Below are 18,217 nucleotides of genomic sequence, written 5' to 3' on the forward strand. Positions count from 1 at the left end.
CCAAGAAAGAGTATACTGTCACTTAACACAGAAAAAGCGTATTTTCACCCTGGAGAAAGTGTATTTTTAACCGGGAAATCTGGGAAAAATCCGGGAATTGTATTTCCTAGTCCACATATACACCCTGAATGTGCATTATACCCTTTGGGGTTCTCCCAAGACCTGTCAGAGAGGTGCCCTCTTGGCTGACCTTCTTAACCAACTTAACCTCTTCTGCCTTAACACTGGCACACCCACTTTCCTTTCCAAGTCCTCGCACGCCTATTCCCATTTGGACCTATCCTTCTGCATTGCCCAGCTTGCCCATAGTCTTGAGTGGTCTGTTCTCTCTGACACCTACTTGAGCGACCATTTCCCATGTGCTCTCCTACCTCGTCCGCATGCATCCCCAAATGGCAGCTTACTAAGACTGACTGGCAGCTTTACTCCTCCCTGGTTACCTTCAAAGAACAAGATTTCCCCAGTTGTGAAGTCCAGGTGGACTGTCTCACCAACTTTGTCCTTACTGCTGCAGAACGTTCCATTCCTCAGACTTCCTCTTTACCACGTTTGTGTCCCTGTCCCTTGGTAGACCGAGGCATGCCATGATGCCATTCGCACATGGAAACGTGCTCTCCGCATTTTTAACCATCATCCTACAGTGGCAGACTGTATTCATTATAAACAGATGTGTGCAAAGTGTCGTCACATTCTTCGCGATAGCAAACGAGCTAGATGGATTTCATTCACTACTTCTTTTAACAGTGCCACCCCTTCCTCTGTCATGTGGGCCAACCTCCGATGGCTCTCTGGGACCAAGATCCATTCCCTCATTCCTGGCCTCACAGTAGCAGATGATGTTATCATGGACACTATTGCTATCTCCAACACCTTGGGCCATCATTTTGTGGATGTTTTGAGCTCTTCCCACTATCACCCTGCCTTCCTCCATCGGAAACGAAAGGAGGAGGCTTGGACGATACCCTTCTCTTCTCCGAATTGTGAGTGCTAAAATGTCGCATTTACTGTGAGGGAGCTCGATCATGCTCTCAGTTCATCCCGATCCTCTGCCTTAGGCCCAGATGCCATCCTCATTCAGATGTTGCAGCACCCTTCTCTTGCGCACAAGCAATTTCTGCTTAACACGTACAACCGCATCTGGGCAGAGGGCACATTTCCCGGACGCTGGCATGAACGCACTGTCATACCCATACCTAAGCGCAGTAAGGACAAAAACCTTCCTCTAGCTACTGCCTCATCTCTCTTACCAGCTGCGCTTGCAAGGTAGTGGAACGCATGATTTATGCCTGGCTGGTATGGTGGCTTGAATCCCGCAATTTACTAACAAATGCACAGTGTGGATGTAGAGCGCGGCATTCTGCTGTTGACCATCTAGCTACTTTGTCCACCCATATCATGAATGATTTTCTGCAGAAATCCCAGGCTGGCTGTGTTTTTCGATTTGGAGAAGGCCTGTGACACTTGCTTGACAACTGGTATCCTTCGTAGTCTTCACACGTGGTTTCTGTGGCCGCCTGCCCTGTTTCCTTCAGGCATTTTTAAAGGATAGAGTTTTCACGGTGCGTGGGTGTTCTGCCTTGTCGGACACCTTTATTCAGGAAAACGGTGTGCCTCAGTGTTCATCCTGAGTGTCGTCCTCTTTGCTATCGCCATTGACCCTCTCATGGCCTGATTCCCAACGAGCATCTGTGTCTCCCTTTTTTGTTGACGATTTTGCCATTAATTGCAGTTCTCCATGGACCCATCTCACTGAGTGGCCTCTTGATCTTGTTTACTCCTGGAGCATTGACAGTGGCTTTTGCCTTTCCCCTGACAAAACCTTCTATTTGAATTTCTGGTGCCACAAATGGTTCTCCTAACATCTTTGCATCTTGAGCCTGTTGAACTTCTGTTCGTTGAAACTACAAAATTCCTGGGGCTCATGCTAGATAGGAAACTCTCTTGGTCCTCCCATGTCTCTTACCTGGCAGCCCGCTGTACGCGGTTCCTCAGTGTCCTACGTGTCCTCAATGGCACTTCTTGGAGTGCCAATCGAACCACCCTCCTCCGTTTGTACCGGTCCCTTGTCTGTTCAAAACTCGACTATGGGTGCTTTGTTTATGTGTCTGCATGGCCATCGCTCTTCTGCCGTCTCAACGCTATCCACCATTGTGGCATCTGTTTGGCGAAGGGCGCCTTTTACATCAGTCCAGTTGAGAGTCTGTATGCTGTAGCTGCTGAACTATTACTGTCCTACTGCCGTGACTTTCTGCTCAGCAGGTATGCATGCCGTTTGTCTGCCATGTGTGGCCAACCATCCTATACCGTCTCCTTTGATGATTCCTTTGATCGTCAGTGTGGGGCTCATCCTTCTTCTGTTACCTCTTGGAGTCCTCTTTTGGCACTTGCTACAGCAGCTTAACTTTGCCCTACCTGCACCTTTCCTGGTGGGTGTGAACCCTTCATTACCTTGGCTTCGTGAAGCAGCCCATGTTAACCTTGGCCTTCATTCGCTTCCTAAGGACACTACTCCAACGTCGGTCTATCACCTTCAATTTCACAACCTTTGCATGGAACTACGTGATAGTACCTTTGTATACACTGATGGGTCTCGGACTGACTGTGGGGTTGGGTGTTGCTTTATCATTGGCATCCGTGTCTTTAGATATCAGCTTCCGGCACACTCCTCTGTATTTACAGTCGAGCTCCTCGCCTTATATCAGGCCACACAGTACATCCAGCGACACAGTCTTTTCATTTGTGTCCTCTGCTCAGACTCATTCAGTGCCCTTCACAGTCCACATGCAGCGGGTCCAGGAAAACTGTCATCTGGTGGAGCTAGTGTGATGTTTCTGTGGGTTTCTGGTCTTGTCGGTCTGCCATGAAACGAGGCTGCTGCCAAAGCTGCGGTCCTAGTACCTCAGCCCACGAGTACGTATATTCCCTCAGGGGCAACTAAAAGGAGTCTCTCATGTTTCGGCCTTTATGTGATGGTCCCCTGTAGGGTTTGACCACCATTTTTCAAAATTTTCCCGAAGTGTGAGCCAATTGGGGAACAGCGCCTTACATGGTGCATCGTGTCCATGGTGCATTGAGATCCTTAGCCCACTTTCTCGTCGTCGCATTTCAGTCCCGCCCATTCTCCATCTCTTAGGTGAGGACACCTTCCTGGGTGCATTTTCCACCATGCACTAAGCAGTGTTGCTTTCTGCGTCAACGATGACCGTAGACTTCTTTGCACCTGATATCCAGCATGGTTAGCCAGTCCATTGTGGTGGGGCCTCCATGTACCGTGTTGGTTGTAGCCCCCTGACCACACAGGGATCACTCTGCTGATGCCTGCGCCCTTAACTCCCCACGTATGCCAAGGGGTAGATGCCCATCCCCCTGGGGCATCAGGACTCCCAGCAATGGCCATCCTACCAGGTGGCCTTTGCTTGTGGCAGCCATGGGGAGGGCCCCTGGTCGGAGTGGGTGGCATCAGGGCAGATGACACATGATGAAGTGTAGTCCATCATCTATTGCTGGTGGTGAAACACCAGCAGTCTCTAAGCATTCAGGAGCTCAATTCAACGCACAGAAGTATGACCCCAAATCGTTCCCCTCCCTGGCCACACCATGGGAGGAATGTCAGGCTAAGGATGGCAGTGGATCTTATTCGCACCTGTACCTTGTATGTTCAAGAGCTGATGGGGAATCCTTCATGACGATGCAGCTTCATTTTTTTGCTTAGCATTTAGAGGACAAAGTTTGGGGAGGTGGAGGGCCTGTCCAAAATGAGATCTGGGTCAGTCTTGATCAAAACAGCATCCTCTGCCCAGTCATGGGAGTTACTCACTTGTGACAAGCTGGGGGATGTTTCTGTAACCATCATGCCCCATAAGAGCTTAAATATGGTCCAGGGTATCATATTTCATGGGGACCTTCTTTTGCAGTCTGACAATGAGCTGCATGCCAATTTAGAGCAGCGAACTGTACCTTTCATCTGGTGTGTCCACCGGGATCCAAGGGATAATCAGGTTGCCACTGGCACTCACACCACTGCTACCTACAAGCTCTCCGTCTGAGGATGGGGTGGAGATTCTGGCATCCACTGAGGACTTAGCATCCACTGAGGACCTAGATGTTGCCAGACCCTCAGACACAATGGATGTAGACTGCTCAGGCAATAAATCAGTGGCAGTAGGTGACTCTGAGGCGTAAACTGTACTGTCTCTCAGTTCAACCTCTGCCTCTTAAATACTGAGGCCACCACAAATTTCATGATTCATAGTAGTTACTCGGCCACTGATTTATCAATTTGCAGCCCAGGACTTCCCCCATCTATCCACTGGAGAGCACTTGATGACATGTGTGGTAGTGACCACTTCCCCATCTTCCTGTCACTGCCCTAACATCAGGCCCACGGACGCCTTCCCAGATGGGCTTTAAACAAGGCGGACTGGGAAACTTTCACCTTTGCTGTCATCATTGAATCTCCCCCACATGGTAACATCGATGTGATGGTTGAGAAGGTCACTATAACAATTGTTTCTGCAGTAGAAGACACGATCCCTCGCTCTTTAGGGTGCCCCCGGCGTAAGGCAGTCCCTTTGTGGTCACCGGAAGTCGCTGAAGCAATTAAGGACCATTGGCGAGCTCTACAGCGGCACAAGTGGCACCCTTCAATGGAGCAACTCATAGCCTTTAAACGGCTCTATGACCGTGTTCGCCAACTTATCAAACGACGGAAGCAGGAGTGTTGGCAGAGATACGTCTGACCATTGGATGCCAGACGTCACCTTCCAAAGTCTGGGTAAAGATCAAACATCTTTTCGTGTACCAGATGCCAACAGGTGTTCCCGGTGTTACCATAAATGGCGTGTTATCTACCGATGCAAACGCAATTGCCGAGCACTTTGCTTGAGCCTGTGCATCGGAGAATTACCCCCCACACTCAGGCGGTGACTGGAAGGGAAAGTAACATCCCATTTACAGAGTGGGAGCTCCTCAGTGCCCTTACACATTGCCCCAACGCAGCTCCTGGGCCTGATCGGATCCACAGCCAGATGATTAAACATCTCTCATCTGACTGCAAGCGACATGTCCTCGTCATCTTCTACCTAATCTGGTGTGATGGTGTCTTTCCATCACAATGGCAGGAGAGCACCATCATTCCGGTGCTCAAACCAGGTAAGAACTCGCTTGATGTGGATAGCTATCGGCTCATCATCCTCACCAATGTTATTTGTAAGCTGCTGGAACGTATGGTATCTTGGCAGTTGAGTCGGGTCCTGGAGTCACGTGCATGTCAGCGTGGCTTCCGCCAGGATCGCTCTGCCACTGATAATCTTGTGTCCCTCGAGTCTGCTATCCGAACGGCCTTTTCCAGACGCCACCACGTGGTTGCCGTCTTTTTTGACTTACATAAAGCATACGACATAAACTGGCGACATCATATCCTTGCCACATTGTATGAGTGGGGACTCCAGGTCCCGCTCCCCATTTTTATCCAAAACTTCCTGTCGCTCCGCACTTTCCGTGTCCAAGTTGGTGCCTCCCATAGTTCCATCCATATCCAGGAGAATGGAGTTCCGCAAGGCTCTGTATTGAGTGTGTCTATTTTTAGTGGCCATTAACAGTCTAGCAGCAGCTGCAGGCCCTCTGTCTCACCTTCTCTGTATGCAGACTACTTCTGTATTTCGTACTGCTGCTCCAGTACTGGTGTTGCTGAGTGTCGCCTACTGGGAGCCATCCACAAGGTGCAATCATGGGCTCTAGCCCATGGCTTCCAGTTTTCTGCCATGAAGACGTGTGTCATGCATTTCTGTCAGTGTCGTACCGTTCATCTGGAACCAGCACTTTACCTTAATGACGGTCCACTCACTGCAGTGGAGACACATTGATTCTTAGGTCTGGTTTTTGACGCTCGTTTGACTTGGCTTCCTCATCTTTGTCAGCTTAAACGGAAGTGTTGGCTGCACCTCAGTGCCCTCGACTGCCTGAGCAACACCAACTGGGGTGCAGATCGCTATACACTGCTGCAGCTGTACAGAGCCCTTGTTCAATCCCGCCTTGACCATGGGAGTGTGATTTATGGTTCGGCAGTGCACTCGGTATTGTGTTTGCTCGACCCATTGCACCATTGTGGAGTTCATCTAGCGACAGGAGCTTTTAGGACGATTGATTGATTTTAACAGGGAAGCTAAAACAGCTTAGGTCTGACCCGCCACTGCGCGCACCGAAACTAGGTTTATTGTGCGGTATCGCTCCCTGTGTATCTAGTAAAGCCGACCAGTGTCCTTAAATAGTGCAAGGAGTCCCTCTACCAGTGTTTTGTAAGACACAGTTTCTTCAGGTCTAGTTGTCCCGAAGATTCTGTATGTTTTACTCTCCAGTGCCATGCATTCGAAGATTAGGTGTGATGCAGTTTCTTCAGGCTTATCACAGATCCTACATTTAGAGTCCTCTTCCGTTATACCCATTATGTTTAGGTGTTTTTTGAAATTCCCATGGCCGGTCATCAGTCAGTCATGAGTTTGATCTCTTTCCTCTTCAATCCCAGGATTACAGAGCTTCTTTTAAAACATGGCTTGGGCATCAGTACCTTACCATGTTTTTGTTCGTGGACCTTGTTCCAATATCCTACATGCTATTTCCTAAGCCAGTTCTGTAGTTTTAATTTGATCATAGCCTTGGTGATCGTCAGGACAGGTTCCGGTCCAGTAAATGGAGTTGTTGCCCCCATCCTAGCCAATCTGTCGGCTTGTTAATTGCCACAGATCTCTGAGTGGCCAGGGACCCACACTAGGTTTACCCTATTGCTTCCCCCTAGCTCCACCAGAGTCCTGTGGCAATCTGCAACAATCTTAGATCTTGTTGCAGGAGCTGCCAATGATTTCAGGGCTGCCTGACTGAATAGATGTAGATGCTACGGCCATTGTAGCACCAACACATGTTCTCCTCCACACATGCCCTGACTGCAGTAATTTCAGCTTGGAATACAGAGGCCAGTTTCCCTAGAGAGATGATGCTCTCCAGTCTTGGCTGAACCCCGTACACCGATCCCCAAACGCCTTGGTCTGTTTTTGACCCATTGGTGAACCAAATGATGTCTGCATATGGTGTAGAACTGTTTTTTTCCCACTGCTCCCTACCTCCCATTGTCACGTTGTAAGGCTTGTCGAAGCAGTTGGAAGTTGTTATATAGTCGGCAGGCATTTGCCCAGCCATTCCTATATTTACCTCACTTACTATGTTAGTGTGTGATTCTGGATATCCGAATGAGACCCAGTTTTTGCCAGTTTTAAAACTCTGTGCCCCAGCTGCTGCCTCCATCTTGACCCAAAGGTGAAGTGGAGGCACAGCCAGCATGGCTTCCATTCCAGTGGTTAGTGTGCTGCTAATTTCAGCCTTTATGGCTAAGCAGGCCAATCTCTGCACCGTAGCAAGCTCCTTAGCAGCAACCCGCTGTTCTACTTTCTTCCACCACACTACAACCCCTCAGGAAATCCTATGTCTAACCACTGTAGTGTATATCCAGTGCATACCCCTGGGGCTTAGGCCCCAGTTCTTGCCACAAGGCTTCCTAGTACTTGCTATAGTACTTTTTGCCTTGGAGCAGATGCTCTTAATGTAAGGGATCCAAGTCAGCTTCTCATCCAAGGTTATACCCCTAGATATTTCACTATCCCTGAGCTGTGTGTAGCTCATGTTCCCACCATCATGTATTTTACACCTTGTTTTTAACATACTTCCACCTCACTACTTTAATTTAAATTACTGGTGTCACTGAATTGCTGCTTTGCGTGACCGTGACTGGCACTAGCAGCACGTATAGATATATCCCCTCTCGTAGTATCTTTGCTCGACTGCTATTACTTCCCAGTCGTCGTCTGTCGTAAGCGAGATCGGGTTGTGAGTTCGGGCTGCCAGTCAGTTGGAAAGCATCCGGAGCGCAGTGCGGACCTGCCAGTCAGGGAGTTCTAATGCAGCACTAGTGCAGTCAGGTTGGAGCTGTGAGGTCTGTGTCGACATGGCTCACCCAACCATTGCCGCCACGCATCACTTGAACTGGGCCACGGTCTTGGTGGATCGTCGGTCGGTTGTCCTACTAGACGACGCGTTTTGGCTCACCGATCGTTCATGAGTTGGCTCTGTGTGTGTGTGTGTGTGTGTGTGTGTGTGTGTGTGTGTGTGTGCGCGCGCGCACGCGCAACGACTCCCAATTTGTCATCGTTCAGGTTTTCGTGCAAGTGTTTGCCAGGTTGTGTGTGTAGTTTGTGTGGTTTTGATTAGCAAGTTATTTTAAATGTCATCGGCGTATTGGCTCTGAGAGGTCGGTCGTCTCATCGGGCGACGTGTAACTGGTTTCCCTGAGCACTTCTGGGCCCCTTCAATTACCATCTTGTGGAACTTGGCTCGGTCTCTTCCCAGGGCAGGGATGTCGGGTAGCCAGTGGGCGTGTTTCCTTTGCATGGTTGGATCCGAGCCAGTATTTCCTCCGTCAGGTGTCTGGAAGTGAGTGGGAAATGTACCAGCAGTGCAGTCGCGACGGAGCAGCAGTCACGGGTGGACCAGCAGGCAGTCGGTCAGTTGCTGTGGACCAGAGAACTTATCTCCATGCAGTGCAGTCGGCGGGGTCCGCTGGCGGTCCCTGGGCAGTGTCGAAGAGTGTGTAGAGCCGTCCGATCGCTATGCACTTCGTGGTTCACCGAACCAGGACATCAAAGTTGAATAGTGGTTTCAAGTACCCAAGCCACATCCATTCACGTTGTGTGGTTTTTTTCGATGTTTCAATGTTTGGGAAGTTTTCCTGTGAGCAACACAGAGTGTTTGTGTTGCTGATATGTAGCCGCCATGCGGTGGAATTAACTATATTGGTTGACTACAATTCAAGTGCACCAGTGGAATTTTCTGCCTTGTGGCCATTAGTGTTCCGGTTACCTGCTCTAGCTACTAGCGTAATTTCAGGCAGTGTCCTTTCCTCACTTGTTGTCACTGTCCAACATGGTGTGTAGTTTTCACAGCTTAATACATATACATATTTGATTGTGGATAATCATGCCCGTAACATTTTGTGTTTGAATTCTCATTTACTGATTGGTGGCAAGCAAGTCGTTTGTCGGTCTGTCCATGGCTGTCCCTTGGTTGGGTTCCTACGGATCAAGTGTAGTTGGGCCCACCACCTGTCTCACCTATGTGAACGAGGGCAGACCGAACCTCTGGAGTCTTCTGAGTGCTGTTGTCCTTGCTGTCTTTAGTGGTCTGTTTATAATCTATCATAGCCAATGGAAAAAAAATAAATAAGTAAATGAAAAAAAAAATTCTTGCTTTTACTGTGTTTTATGTAAGTAAGTTTTGAATTCCGGCAAGTGGATATTTGCTGAAAGGTTATTGTCGTTGTGTTGTCTTTTCTTTTAGTCCGGTTTCAGCCACTTAAAACTTAAGGCTTATGGTTGTATTTTTTTAAAATTTTGGAAAATTAATTGTGGGCCTTCAGCCTTGGAACCTTATTCTTAAAATTACATTTCAAGCTTAAACATTGCAGCTTGGAACCTTATTTTTAAAATTACCCTGTAAGCAAAAAATTGCGGCCTTCTGCCTTTGTAAGGTTATGCTAATTTGTTTTAAAATCACCAAAATTTTATTGTGGGCCTTCGGCCATTTGTATTGCAGCTTGTTTATGTTTGTCTATCCACTTTTGCGTCGAGGCTTTCAGCTTAGATGTAATAAAAATATATTTTAATTATTTTATTTGCTATTTTAACTGCATTTTTATCTTGTTGATTTTTAAAATTTCTTGTTTTGACACCTTCACCGGTGAAAGAATTGCATTTTGGATACTCGTAGTTGTAAAAGTTTGACTATGTTCCGCATTGGTTGTAAATGTGTTGTTAAATTACAATAAATCACAATTTTAAGCTGAAACTGACCTCAAACTTATTTGGCCCTTTCCACAGTCCTAATCACCTGTTCTGCCCAGCGAGTGTTTCAATCCCCCTTCACAGGTAGAGTTCCATCGAAGAGCTTTAGATTCCAACTTGCATGTTGAATATGTCTCTTTGTAAATGGCACCACAACAGTCTTCTTAGGATTAACTCTCAGATTCTGTTTAATGCACCATTTTTGCACAATGCCCAATCCCCCTTGTGCTATATTCCTGACTGTGTCAGTGAATTTACCAAGTATTACTATGACAAGGTCATCTGCGTATCCTTGGCAGAAGCATTGTCTAGAACTTAGTTCCTCAATAAGTTCGTTTACCACTAGATTCCACAATAGAAGAGACAAAACTCCTCCTTGTGGGCAGCCTCTAGTGGTCTTAATTACCATCTTTTCATTCATCATGGTAGCCTCTACCTTCCTTCCACTAGGCATGGCCCTGGTCCACCTACATGTAGTGGTCCCCAGGTCAAGCACCTCTGCAGCCCTTATCATGGAGTCAAAGGTCGTGTTACTGAAGGCCTCCTCGGTATGATGCAGAGGGCTATTTCTTGGAAATGAAGTGCTTTTTCCACCTTCCCAACGAGTTGGTGGAGAGTTGTCTCGCACAATTTACCTGGTTGGTATGCATGCTAGTTCGGGTGTAGAGGGACCCTACTTAGCCTCCTCTCCCCAACATATACATTAACCCGTTTTTCCAATGTTTTGAGAATGGAGGAGGACAGACTGGTCTCATATCCTTGGCATTGGTATGATCAATTCTCCCTGGCTTTGGAATGAAGACAACCTTCACTGCCGTCCAAGCATTGTGAATGATTCCTACTGCTAGGCTAACCGTGAATAGCCTACATAGGACTCTTATGAGGTTTCCTCCTGCCTGTTGCAGGAGAGCTGGAAATATTCCATCTGGGCCAGGTGACTTGAACAGTTGGAATGTTCCCACCGCCCCCCTTGTGCTATATTCCTGACTGTGTCAGTGAATTTACCAAGTATTACTATGACAAGGTCATCTGCGTATCCTTGGCAGAAGCATTGTCTAGAACTTAGTTCCTCAATAAGTTCGTTTACCACTAGATTCCACAATAGAAGAGACAAAACTCCTCCTTGTGGGCAGCCTCTAGTGGTCTTAATTACCATCTTTTCATTCATCATGGTAGCCTCTACCTTCCTTCCACTAGGCATGGCCCTGGTCCACCTACATGTAGTGGTCCCCAGGTCAAGCACCTCTGCAGCCCTTATCATGGAGTCAAAGGTCGTGTTACTGAAGGCCTCCTCGGTATGATGCAGAGGGCTATTTCTTGGAAATGAAGTGCTTTTTCCACCTTCCCAACGAGTTGGTGGAGAGTTGTCTCGCACAATTTACCTGGTTGGTATGCATGCTAGTTCGGGTGTAGAGGGACCCTACTTAGCCTCCTCTCCCCAACATATACATTAACCCGTTTTTCCAATGTTTTGAGAATGGAGGAGGACAGACTGGTCTCATATCCTTGGCATTGGTATGATCAATTCTCCCTGGCTTTGGAATGAAGACAACCTTCACTGCCGTCCAAGCATTGTGAATGATTCCTACTGCTAGGCTAACCGTGAATAGCCTACATAGGACTCTTATGAGGTTTCCTCCTGCCTGTTGCAGGAGAGCTGGAAATATTCCATCTGGGCCAGGTGACTTGAACAGTTGGAATGTTCCCACCGCCCACTGGATTTTGTTGAAGTTCACACACTCCGTGGCTAATTCCCAGTCCTCTCTTTGAGTGCCTGAGAACCATTGTCTCTCTGGGGTCACATACTGGTCTATGTTGTCCGGCAGAGCATATAGAGGAAAGTGAGTTTTGAAGAGCAATTCCAGCATCTCATGTGCTGTCTTTGTATATTCCCTATCCTCCTTCCTCAGCGTACCCCCTGGATTGGTTGGTACTCTAGTGAGAATCTTGTGAAGTCTGGCTTGTGCAGCTGTGCCCTCCACTTCCTCACAGAATGCCTTCCAGGATGCCTTCTTTGCTTGTCTGATTGCAAGATTGTAATTGACAAGGGCTTCATGATATTTAGCCCATTATCCCTTACGTCTCGCAACATTAAACAGTCTCCATACCTGTTTCCTTTGCATTTCCAGTTTATTTGTGCACTTCCTGGTGATTGTGCATTTGTCCTGATAAGAGATCACTATGGCAGAGGTAACAGCCTCTGCTACTTCCTCAAATTCTACTGGATTCCTTGTCGAAGTTTTAATTCTTGATAAGCCTAAGTCAAGGTCCCTCCTATATGTCTCCCAGTCTGTTTTCCTGGGATTTCTGTAGGTCACGGTCTGTCTGATTCCCATTTCAACCTTGAGTTTGATGTAAATATGGTCTGATGAGGATGGCTCCAACACCACATGCCATTGTTTGACATAGCTACCCATTGTCATGGAACCAAAGGGTATGTTAATTACTTATTCCCTTATGCTATTCCTGAATGTATGTTCATTGCTCCTATTCAGGAACTCTTAAATTGTTAGGTAAAAGAAATTAAAGAAAGTACTCATCTCTACTGTTGGTGTCCTTGCTGCCCCACACTAGGTTGTGGGCATTGCTGTCACATCCCAACAGCAGTTGATCACCTTGCCGATGGCAAGTCTCTACCAGTCTCCTCACCTCCAAGGGAGGAGGAGACCTGTCTTTGTAAGGTGAAGCCAAAATAGTTTCCCTCATGATACCTTCCTCACATTGCTGCATTTTAATGGCCACTAAGTCCCTAGAGCAGAAATCCATCATTGGCATGAAAGAAATGCCATTTCTTACATGTATGCATGTTCTGGAGTTTCTTACCCCTTTGTATAAATAGGGTTCTTGTATCAGGGCCACGTCCACTTCCTGTCTCCCCAGGCAGCAGCTCAGGGCAGCAGAGGCCCCCTTACTGTGCTGCAGATTAATCTGCAGTGCCTCCAGGCTCCATCTAGCTGCCATCTTTGAGGTCTTTGAGAACCCTGACGGTGACCTGCGAGAACCCTAAAAACAGTTTCAGGCCCTGCTCCCGCATCGCCTTCAGGAACTTCTCACCGACCTCCACCTCCAGGGTTCGTCCTTCCGGAACAACCTTCTGGTTACTCACTCTCCAGTCTTCTGTTGGGACTTTTTGGTTCTGGGCCCCTATTTTCCCAAACAAGGTCTTGGGAGAGACTTCCTTAAGGATCTTAGCTACCCATAATGATATCATTGCAGTCTTAAGAGGCTCCGCTGCTGTCTTAACCAGCAGCTTCACATCTTCTCAGGGGGATATCATGGGCACCTTGTCCTTGAGCCATTCTACCGTGTGCACCCCCTCACAGACAAAAATGAGTGCAAGACGATCTACACTCATGCTCATAAATTAAGGGTAATGCCGATACAAGGTGAAACAATGCTCTGGTGGGCGGTTTGTTGGTTTAAATCACCTCGGGTATGACCATGTGGTGCATTTGACCTGCGGTCGTCACACAGTGGCACAGGCAGCAGTCCCCATACACAGAGGTGTGTTGGTGCATGTCAGAGTATGGTCCAGCAAGTAAGTGTGCAGACGTTTTCAGACAGCCTAATGGTGACTGTGTGTTAAAAATGGCTCAAAGGACACACATTGATGACGTTATGAGGGATAGAATACTAGGGCAACTGGAGATTGGTCAAACACAGCAGGTCGTAGCACGGGCCCTACGTGTGCCACAAAGTGTGATCTCAAGGTTATGGCAACAATTCCAGCAGACAGGAAACATGTCCAGGTGCTACAGTATGGGACGTCCACAGTGTACAACACCACAAGAAGACCGATATCTCACCATCAGTGCTCGCAGCCGGCCACGGAGTACTGCAGGTAGTCTTGCTCGGGACCTTAGCACAGCCACTGGAACAGTTGTCTCCAGACACACAGTCTACAGACAACTGAACAGACATGGTTTATTCGCCCGGAGACCTGCAAGGTGCATTCCACTGACCCCTGGTCACAGGAGAGCCCTTTAAGCCTGGTGTCAAGAACACAGTACATGGTTATTGGAACAGTGGTCCCAGGTTATGTTCACGGATGAGTCCAGGTATAGTCTGAACAGTGATTCTCGCCAGGTTTTCATCTGGCGTGAACCATGAACCAGATATCAACCACTTAATGTCCTTGAAAGGGACCTGTATTGAGGTCATAGTTCGATGGTGTGGGGTGGGATTATGATTGGTGCACGTACACTCCTGCAAGTCTTTGACAGACGAACTATAACAGCTCAGGTGTATCGGGATGTTATTTTGCACCAGTTTGACCACCTTTTCAGGGGTGCAGTGGGTCCCACCTTCCTCCTGATGGATGATAATGCACCACAGTCCCACCGAGCTGCTGTCGTGGAGGAGTACCTTGAAGCAGAAGATATCAGGCGAATGGAGTGGCCTGCTTGTTCTCCAGACCTAAACCCCCATGGAGCACGTCTGGGATGCTCTCGGTCGACGTATTGCTGCACGTCTTCAAACCACTAGGACACTTCAGGAGCTCCGACAGGCACTGGTGCAAGAATGGGAGGCTCTACCCCAGCAGCTGCTTGACCACCTGATCCAGAGTATGCCAACCCATTGTGCGGCCTGTGTATATGTGCATTGTGATCATTTCCCATATTGATGTCGGAGTACATGCGCAGGAAACAGTGGCGTTTTGTAGCACATGGGTTTCGTTTCGGTTTTCTCAACTTATCACCAATACCGTGGACTTAACAGATCTGTGTCGTGTGCGTTCCATATGTGCCTATGCTATTGGCGCCAGTTTTGTGTAGTGCCACGTTGTGTGGCGCCATATTCTGCAGTTATGCTTAATTTATGAGCATGAGTGTAGATAGACCCTCCTGAAGTTGGGTCCTGGGCCAGCGTCCCCCCAATCTTTTCAAAGAGGGCCATCCGTACCAGTTCCTCCTGCTGTGCGGTAAAGGCCACCAGTGGATAACCTTCCTGGATAACTACCATCCTAAAAACTGAGACTGCAGTACTATAGGCCTGTTTCCCTATTTCTTGCCTCGATTTTTCTGGACTTGCTTATCCAGTGAGGAGGGAGTCTTTGATTCCTCCCTTATCCGCTTACTACCTGTCTTTGACGTTGTGGGGGTCTGCGTGTCCCCTTCAACCTGAGACAGTTTCTTCCTGGCAGTCTTAGGTTCTAGTCCCTTTAATTCCCTCCACTTGTCTCTAGGGAGCCATTCTTTTCCTTCCTTTTTCTGCTATTCCCTGATAAGCTTCCTCCTCTGGGCCCCAGACAAGCCTTTGATCTTAATCTGGTCTAGTTTCTCAGTTGCAGTTCCCACTTCTGGCTCAGGTCTAGACCCTGATTCAGTAGTGGGAATGCCTTCCATCGGTTCTGTCCCTGATGTTTGGGTATCTGAGGTCTCAATTTGCCTCTCAGTTTGTTTTTCTTTATTTTCTGTAATCGTGTCCATATTGGTCCCACGAGATATGGGGATCTAGAAGGTCCACACCATGAATACCCCACGTGGTGTAAGGCTAATTACTCAGGGAGGGCCCGCATCTCGTGGTCGTGCGGTAGCGTTCTCGCTTCCCACGCCCGGGTTCCCGGGTTCGATTCCCGGCGGGGCCAGGGATTTTCTCTGCCTCGTGATGGCTGGGTGTTGTGTGATGTCCTTAGGTTAGTTAGGTTTAAGTAGTTCTAAGTTCTAGGGGACTGATGACCTAAGATGTTAAGTTCCATAGTGCTCAGAGCCATTTGAACCATTGAACTCAGGGAGGTCGCCTGGTATCCCTGAGGCTCCTTTTGCGACACATCTTCCCACATTCCACCCACATCCCGGCACGGATCACATCACACCTTGGGTTGGGTCAGGGAATAGGGTAGGAGTAGGAGTGGATAGGGAAGGTGTGACGTTGTGGGGCACTCAGTCTGATCCATCGGCCGAGGCCTTTCCAGCAGAAGGCCCTCTACCTTCAGCATAGCCCTCAGCTTTCCACGGATATGCAAGTCTCTCCACCCGCACGGACAGTGCTTCATCAGGGTGGTGTCCCCCAGAGAGGAGCTTTTAGGACGAGTCTGGTGACAATCCCACCATTGAAGATCAGATGTGCACTACTGCTCGCCTGTTACGTTACACACATCATAGCTCTCCTAAACATCCTAATTACTGTCTTCTTTTCCCAACCACAGTGGTTCACCTCCCGCATAGGTGGCCCAGGTCAGGGCTAACGATTACAGTTTGCGTGCAATTGCTTCTGTCTGAACTGGAGTCCTTCCCTTCACCACCTCTCCTCGAGGTCCATTCACGTTTGCCTCTGTGGTGTAGCTGTAGGCCAAAGCTTCACCTGGACCTTTCGCGAGCCCTAAGGACTCCGTTAACCCTGTGGTTCTCCACTGTCACTTCCTCTCGATTCTTGAAGTGCTCCAGGGCTCTGAAGTGGTTTACACCGATGGCTTGATGGCTGATGGTAATGTTGGCTTCGCCTTTGTCCACAGAGGCCATATTGAACAGTTTTCCTTGCCCAATGGCTGCAGTGTATTCACTGTAGAGCTGCTGGCCAAATCTCATGCCCTTCAGTACATCCGTTAATGCCCTGAGGAATTGTTTCTTCTGTGCACTGACTCCTTCAGCAGCCTACAAGCTATCGACCAGTGCTACCCCGCCATCCTTTGGTGGTGTCCATCCAGGAGTCCATCTATGTCCTGGACCGGTCCTGTCGTTCAGTGGTGGTTGTGTGGACCCCAGGACATGTCGGAATCGCAGGCAATAAACTTGCCGACTGGCTGGCCAAACAGGCTAATCGGAAACCGCTTCTAGAGATGAACCTGACCTGCGTACTGACTTACGCTGCAGGTTTTTTTGTCTTTGGGAGACGGAATGGCATAACAATACACATAACAAACAGCGTGCCATTAAGGAGACTATGAATGCGTGGAAGTTTTCCATTCGATCCTCTCTTAGGGATTGGCCATGCTTGGGTGACCCATGGTTACCTCTTGCACCGTGAAGACATGCCTCAGTGTTGGTGTGGCGCCTGTTTGACAGTGGCCCATATTCTGGTGCACTGTCCCACTTTGACTGCCCAGCGACGAAATCTTGGGTTACCAAACTCATTGCCGCTAATTTTATCTGACAACAACTTTTTGGCTGCGTTAGTTTTACATTTTATTCGTGAGAGTGTCTTTTATCATTTGATCTAAGTTTTAGCAAGTGTCCTTTGTCCCTCTGCGTCCTCCACCCTAGTGTTTTTAGGGTGGAGGTTTTAATGTGTTGCAGAGTGACTGGCTTTTCCATTTTATTCTCGTGGTCGGCCAGCCATTGTAATCTGCTTTCTTGTTTTACCCTGTCCTGTTTCTAGGGTCTCTCTGTTGTTTTCTTGTCCTCTTTTGTTCCTTTTACTGTTCGTTGCCTTTCCTTCGTTCTTGTGGTTTTTCCTTTATTCCCGTTTTTGTGTTATATATCTCGTGTGTCTTATTCTCACACTTGTTGCATTGTTTTATTAGGAACAACGGACTGATGACCTCATAGCTTGGTCCCTTCCGCCCTGATTTAAACCAGCCAACCAACTTCCTCTCTATCTTCCTGCCAGGAGGAGATTATTTTAACTCGGCTGCGTATTGGGCACTGCCTTTTTAGCCATAGTCATTTGCTAAGTGGCGCTACCCCACCACTTTCTACACATTGCGCATAAGTTTTAACTGTCCGCCACTTCCTGATGGAATGTCCATTTTTTGACCTTTTACGTTCCTGTTTGAGTTTGCCATCTGAGTTGTCAGCTGTTTTAGCAAATGACACACGGGCTGTTGACCACATTTTAATTTTTATCTGCCAAAGCAATATGGCGAAGGCCTTTTAATTTGTAGTTTTGGTCCTCTATTTCTGTATGGTGTCTTTTTTTTAGCCCTTTTTTCCACGTGCTTGTTTATAGCTGTCTTCTATTATGTCAGATGGGATTGATATATAGTCGTTTTTTAACTCATCTCTGTCATAGAGTTGTGTAGTTTTGACTTGGGCGAGTTTGACCCCAGTTTGTTTATTTTTTCTTTTTCCCTTTTTTCTCCTTTTTTCTTTTTTTCCACTATAAAAACAAAAGCAAAACAAAACAACACAAAACAAATTGCAACCCATCGAGTGATGAAAAAGATAGTTGCATCCTTAGTGCCCCACACACTCCTTTTCTCATGTTTGATAGAGTAGTGCTTCAATCAGGCTATTAAGTTATCACAGTCCAGCCATACATTCTGAACCCGATGTGCTGCTACCAGTGTTACTGTTACAACCACACTCTAATGTCCTTCACTATATTGCTACAATGGATAAAAAGTAAAATACGCTGTGTGCTGAAACGGTCGATAACTCAGACAGCAAACATAA

General features: G+C 47.8%; 1 protein-coding gene across 4 annotated transcripts in view; it reads left to right on the forward strand.

Annotated features, from left to right (window-relative positions):
• Nucleotides 1-18,217, forward strand: part of LOC124711639 (protein angel homolog 2) — a 167,728-nt gene that overhangs the window by 30,710 nt on the left and 118,801 nt on the right. The window contains exon 1 of one of the 4 annotated variants that reach the window (XM_047241828.1): nt 9,122-9,127. The exons of the other annotated variants lie outside the window; for them this stretch is intronic. The gene's annotated coding sequence lies outside the window, so the exon portion shown is untranslated. Of the gene's footprint in view, nt 1-9,121; nt 9,128-18,217 lie in introns of those variants that run through there. 4 annotated transcript variants of the gene reach the window in all.

The sequence above is a fragment of the Schistocerca piceifrons genome, chromosome 8 (genome assembly GCF_021461385.2).
Source record: "Schistocerca piceifrons isolate TAMUIC-IGC-003096 chromosome 8, iqSchPice1.1, whole genome shotgun sequence".
Lineage (NCBI taxonomy): Eukaryota > Metazoa > Arthropoda > Insecta > Orthoptera > Acrididae > Schistocerca > Schistocerca piceifrons.